Source organism: Apteryx rowi, unplaced genomic scaffold (genome assembly GCF_003343035.1).
Source record: "Apteryx rowi isolate R43461 unplaced genomic scaffold, aptRow1 scaffold_1170, whole genome shotgun sequence".
Classification (NCBI taxonomy): domain Eukaryota; kingdom Metazoa; phylum Chordata; class Aves; order Apterygiformes; family Apterygidae; genus Apteryx; species Apteryx rowi.
In genome coordinates this window covers 114,017-120,604 of record NW_020447387.1, presented here as the reverse complement: position 1 = coordinate 120,604, position 6,588 = coordinate 114,017, and the positions used below count along the sequence as shown (strand labels likewise).

The 6,588-nt window shown below is 40.7% G+C and overlaps 1 protein-coding gene across 16 annotated transcripts in view; it reads left to right on the top strand.

Moving 5' to 3' along the window:
• The first annotated feature begins 883 nt into the window (after positions 1 to 883).
• The window catches only part of IBTK (inhibitor of Bruton tyrosine kinase), a 62,137-nt gene continuing 56,432 nt past the window's right edge, over positions 884 to 6,588 (top strand). For 7 of the 16 annotated variants that reach the window (XM_026082620.1, XM_026082668.1, XM_026082649.1 and 4 more), the window contains exon 1: positions 887 to 1,074. The gene's annotated coding sequence lies outside the window, so the exon portion shown is untranslated. Of the gene's footprint in view, positions 1,075 to 6,588 lie in introns of all 16 variants that reach the window. The other 9 variants (XM_026082675.1, XM_026082695.1, XM_026082722.1 and 6 more) reach the window with 4 other exon arrangements.

Below are 6,588 nucleotides of genomic sequence, written 5' to 3'. Positions count from 1 at the left end.
GAAGCTTGCTTATGAAACTGCCCTCTGGTTAAGTGTCAAAGGTCTCACCAAAATCAAGCTGTATCACATAAATTAGGCCACTGACTCTGTCAAAGAAGGAAATTACATTGGCCTAAAACAACCTGTTCTTRACAAAGCCTTCTTGACGCTGTCACTTCAGTATTTTCTAGAGATGTGCAGAATGATTATCTATTTGCTTTAGTGTCTTCCTGGAAGCTAGGAGAGGTGTTGGCTTGCCTAGAAACCCTTTCTCCTTCCTCACAGCCAGGCACAGTGCTCCTCCTCACTTTCCCTGCGATAGATAGCCTCTGATTTTCATGAGGTTAACAATGCTTCAAAGACAGCTKTTGCTTTTTTGCTTAGGCAGGCATGTGTTTCACTTAACTACTCCTTAACATGCTCTTATAATATTCCGGCCAGTGCTTCTAGTTACATATTAAAAATATTTTAGGTAAGTATCTGACCATGATTTTATTTTTTCAATGAAGCCTGACAGGAAAAGGGCACAGAAACACCCCACCTTTCTCCCATTCATGTGCTATTTCCCGATACACCTCTACTCCCCGCTTTTCCCACTTTCTTCTAATTATTTGCACCCCTTTCCTTGCTGCGTATGCAATGTACCCCGCCAACCGCCCCGCCCCGTATGTTAGCCGTTTCCGTTTGAACCCTCCCGCACCGCGGGGCGGCCATGACGTCACCGCTCCATTCCCCCCGTCCCCTGCCGCCGGCGGGGCGCGCTGCCCGGCCCGCCCCCTGAACCCGGCCTGTCAGTCAATCCGGGCTCCGCCGTGGCGGAGAGGGGGCGGAGGCAAGGCGGCAGCCGCAGCCAATGGGCGCGCGAGGTGGGGCGGCGCCGCCGCCAATCCGCTGCTTGCTTCTTTGGGGGTGCAGCGGTTGTTCTTCTTGTGGCCCGCTCTACGTCGTTGGTCCCGGCCGTTGCCGCCGCCGTCGTGTGAGGGTTCRCGCGAGCTGTAGCAACCTGGCCCTGCTCCGGTGTCACTGAGGATGAGCCGCCGCGCTGCCCAGCGCGCGTCCCTCCCCGCCCGCCCCAGCCCATTCATCTAGCGACTGGTGAGGGCGGGCCGCGTCCTCCTGATGTGTCCGGGGCGGGGGTGGGGGCGCCCGGCTGAGGGGCTGGCCCGGGGGACGGGACGGCGGCGGGGGCTGGGGGAAGGGACAAGGGCCGCTGAAGGGTCGAGGCCGGAGGCCCGCGGAGAGGCCGGGGCAGGCAGCCACGCAGGCTGGGAGGGGACTTGCTGCGAGGCGGAAGAGCGGCTCGGCCGCTTGCTTTGCTGAGTCTCTTCTGTCGCTCGCCGCCGCCCGGCTACGTGGAGATGTGTAATGAGAGTCAAAACGGGCATCTTCCCCACCCTCCGCTCCCGCCTCTGCCTGGCGTTTGGAAACTCTTCAGCCTCCCCCCGGCAGCCTCTGCCTGGTTTCCTCAGCTGGAGATTCTCGGGAGGTCTCTCGTGTTTCCGAAGTTCTTGGCGATATTTCTCTGTGGCCTTTGGTTAGCAGCTCTCAGTGTTACTGGCTTTGGACAGCAGCGTAGGCAGCAGAGAGCTGAAATCTTACRGTTTGTTTTAAAGGATGTTTCCGTGCTGTCTTCTTAGGGGCCAACCGCTGAATCTTTAAAATCTCGTCCTTTTTTTTTGCTGAGGTGGTCAGTCTGTCTGTCCTTATAGAAAATGACCACAACTTGTGTTTGTGGTAGTTTTTTTGTTTTTTGTTTTTTTTTAAGCAACGGTTGGTGTGGTTACTCTTTAATAATACTTTGCTGAATATTCTGAGTTCCTCACCTCTTCTTAAGACTTGATGTATTTATCTGATATAGTTTTAAGTACAGTGAAATACTAGAAAACGTTTTGCAGTTCATTGCTGTTGATTTGTGTTTTATTGACACACAGATTAACTGAAGATCTAGAGCAAGGTCCCTGTGTGTTGTGGAAGTGCCTACAACTGCACTTACTATACTTTTGTGTGTACCGCTTTTTGTATGTTCTAATTGTTTGATAGTGTTATTAACTATCATTAATTTTATCTGTTTCTAGGTGTGCCAAGCACAATATTTTGGTTTACTGTTTATTTACTGTTAGCATGGATACCTTGTTATTTCTGACAAATAGATCAGCTCTGAGGTGTTGTAGCTGAATTTAGCTACCAATAGTGTTTTGGTGTTTGTTACAAATTAAAGGCAGACACATCTGTGTATTGTTTGTTAACACTGTTAGGAGTAAATGCACTGGAGTTGCTGGATTCTCTTAGAAGATATAATGCCAAAAGAGCTGAATTACTGAATGTCTCATCCTGGTAAAGATTATACTGTCATTGCTATGACAGCAGAAGTTGCAGAAAGTCTGTAGAGCACCTCTAAAGGTCATCTGCCAGGGGATACCAAGTGGTGACCAGAGGCCCATGGCTCTATGATCAAAACAGCTTGGATCTCCCAAGGGCCAGGAGGCGTAGCAGGCGTGGTGGAACCCAGTATTTTTTTAAATGAAGTTGGATTTTGTCTGAATCTTTACATTTAGTCAGTTCACACTTATTTAAAACTTGCCATTCTGAGAAACATTCTGACAATTCTACAACACCTGTGGGTAGCCTCATTAATGTTCAGCTTAAAATTTTAAGTGCTTCCTGACATATAACCTTAATCTCCTATGCAGAACAGATGGTAACTTATCCCACTGTCAGGGGTAATAGATTTTTTTTTTTTTTTCTCAGTCCTTTTCCTCCTTTTTGTAACAGCTTTCTTATTTGAAGATGCTGTGGTCTCTAAAAAACACAGCTGATGAAAAAAATAGATCCAATTTAAGCCTGTATTGAGATTGTTTTCCAAATCTTCTGAGTCCTAGTTGTTCTTTCCGAGATTTTCTACTTGTCTACTTTTCTTAAAACTTGATGTTAAACTGCTGGTAGATTGGTGTTTCCCCTGTTCTGCTTGTATATTTGATCAATTTTTGCCTATGAAATATATTGTATGTTCAGGTGTATTTTTCAGGGGATTGAACAACATAGATTTATGCTCAGACTTCCAACAAACACGCAGAGAATTTCTGAGTAGGTTAGACTGTGTGTGAATATGTAGTATTCTGAGTAGAAATTAGTAATCTAACTGTTCTTTAAAGCCTTGGAAAATGTGCTGCTTCAAGCTGAAGGGTGTGTTTACTGTTATTTATCTGGCAATTCATCTATGTTCAGTGGTTTCTTGGAATGTATCCTTGAGGATATATTGCTTCAAGTTAGTGCTGTGTTTCTTATATTACTTTCCAGTTTCAATGTGTTAGTCACTCTTGTCAGATTCTAAACTACTTTTTAAATGTTTTTTAGTGAAAGTTGCCTTTAGGCAAGAATACAGTCAACAGAAAACCCTGGAAAATCAGTAACAAATAACCTTGACTTTGATTCTGTAAGCTTTAGATTTGTCTTTTGATTAGTTTACTAATCATGTAGCCTGCATTGTGAAGTTTGTTTTGTATACAAATATTTTCAGGATTTCCATGCTATTATGGTTACAGGTCTTCTGTGATGGTATGAAACAAGTGTGAATGGACCTACTGGAAGAATATTATTAAACATCACCATGCTTGTTAAACAAAACAAGAAATCTTTAAGAACCCCCAATACCCCTGTAAGGATGGGCTTACCTACCTGAATTGGAGGATCTTGCCAGTCATAACTGTCTTCATTTAAGTGTCTAGCAACTTAGTATTGCAAAGAATATTGAATGGATTTTTCCTTTCTAAAAGCCATAATACTTACACTATTTGAAGAAAAAAAAAAAAAAAGAAAAAAAAGGAGGGATTGTTGACAAAACTGTAGGTTTTGTGTGATAAATTATCCTTTTATACAGTAATTTCATAGGAAAAAAAATCCTGTAAATAATAGGAGGCATGCTTTTAATACCTGTTTTTTTTAGAAGTGAAAGCTATGCTAAATGTCTAAGTAAATTCTACTGTATATCTTAAGGCCACCTGTCCTCAAGTGCTTATGCTAGCAATAAAAACATTATTTTTGGTAGTAATTAAAAATGTTCAGATTTTGAATTTGTGGAAAGTAGAGACCGATATTTAGTTGTGCTGCAGGAGAACCAAATACTAGATAGTTTTCCACTAAGTGCATTCCTGATGTAATACCACTAAAAATAATAATAATAAAAAAAAAAGGAAAAAAAAGTGAATGGAATGAGGACAGGTTAAACCAGTTTCATGGTCAAATAAAGTCTTGAGAAATATTTTCTTAATAAAGCTTCCTGAAGCTGGATTTCAAAGCATTGTCACTAATTTAACAATTGAATTACTTAATGCAGCACACACGGAAGCTGCAAAACCAGCTATCTGTCTTTAAACAACACAGAATTCTGAATATGTGAATCTCTTCTACCTCTTTTCTCATTCCCTCCCCTTTTGGAAATCCTTGTCTCTTGCGTTCAACCTCTATGGAAATACTTTTAGGAAAAAAGATGATTGGGAATGTGTTGATGGAAAATATGATCTTACAGATACAGGAATGAACATTCTGGCATTTTTCTTCATCTAGTAACTTGTGATACCTCTGTGCTGAATATCTGGGCCTCATAGAAATTGATGCTGAATGTGATCTGCCTTCATTGGGCTTGACTTCTGAAAGACAGTGACTAAAAAAACATAAGTTGTAGGGGATCCTAAGGATGCTGCTAGATCAGCATCTATTTGCTCTGGCTTAATAATTATGTTACAATGTTGTTTTATGTTACCAGAACATAATTGATATATGTTTGTCTGTGATGGGATACTTTGAATCCAGCTTGAGAGCATCTTGGATAAGAAAAAGCAAGTAAACAGAACCCTTGGACCAAAAGATCACTAACACACCAGAAGTCCCATGTAAACAGCTTTTGATACACTGAGAGATTTCTAGAACTCCATAGCAGTAAGCTACTTCAGCCAACTCTGTTCAGTTTTCCCCTTGTTTCAACAGAAAATCTTAAGATTTCATCTATCTGGTCCCTCCTGTTCACAGGAAAAGAAGTCTGTCATGGTCACCCTTAGTTCTTAAGATATTTCTTAGCTTATTTTTACAGATGTTTAGAGTCTTAGCTATTTTCACACTTGAGAGGTGTGAGAGCTTTGATTTTTAGACTGTTTTTTAGCAAAGAAAAGTGCCAAATCTATTATGTGCTCTCTGAGGGGAAGAGCTGAGTAAGAGGGCTCTACCTACTCACTTCCAGGTGGCAGGATTCTGCACACACTTTGTTGCTGTGTAGGAATTGCCTCCAGCTTGGTTTTAACCTTTTTTCTTGGGCTGTGAAGTATAGTAAATAGCTTGTGCATCTTGGGGGCTAGGATAGGGAAAATCTAGAAACCCACTTGCTGCAGAAATAAAGACTAAAACTTCTTTGTGATACTCTGGGTGGTGTTCTAATATCTCCATTTGCTGTTTTTTTTTTTTTCTCCTGAACTTTTCTTTTAATGAAATTGTTAATTAGATATGCATTTTTTTAAAAAAGAACTTGAATTCCAACACATAAAAATGTTAAATAGTTTGAAAGATAATAATCTTATTTCTCTCAATAATTACAGCATTAGGAAGAGACTGGTATTGTAACACGGATGTAATTAGCGGTTAGAAGCCTATAGAAATATCTGCAAATAAAAACAGATGCATAGTTGAGGGTGACATGTTCTAGATGTTTAAAGTTTAAAAAATGCTGGTACTACTCCTGTTTCATGCTTATTTTAGGTTTTGATCATTCAGCTGGGACTCAATATACTTTAGAGCTGAGCATTTGGGCAGCAATCACAAGGTTTTCACACAGATGTGAGCATCACTTTACAGTACTGAGGCCTTGATTTTTAAGGTTTCATTTAAGGASCTATTTCATTTTTGAAAATAGTTAGGTTTGATTATCAACCCATTTTAGATGGTAGGTATAATAACATAACAGTGTTACTGGTGTGCAAGTCTATCATGGAGGGAGAAAAACTTGATCTAAAGCTTTCTGTCTCAAAACTTAAGGTACATATTAATTTGTCTAGTGTTGTAATTTTATAGGAGAGCGGGGTTAGAATGACTTAGAAATAATTCAGCAGAGTCAAATTTCAAATTGTTGCAATAAATATCACCACAAAGGAGTTAGTATGAGTTAGGAGGAATTTTATTTCTAATTGCAGACTTCTTACTGTTAGTATATGGTTTGTTGTCTGCAGTATTTTAGTGTTTGGTATCTTAAACTAGAGTTCAGGTGCTTTAAAGAAGCAGTTTTCCCCTGCCCTTTCTGTTCCCTTCTTCTTACTGACACAAGTTCTTGTGGAACCAGGGGCAGGGAATGATTTACTTTCTTCTCCATCATTTTCCTCATTCAGTTCAGTGTCTTAAAATGGATGTGTATGTTTGGCCAAGGGAAAGTATGGCATGGGCCAAGTCAGGACTGCTTCTTTAGGGAGTGTTGCCATTTCATACTGGTTTAACTAACAGCTTAGTCAACTCTATTTTGTGACTCCCTTGAGTAATTTTCACTTTACGTTCTTTTTATTTTCACTTTACGTTCTTTTTATTTTCACTTTACGTTCTTTTTATTTTCACTTTACGTTCTTTTTATTTTCA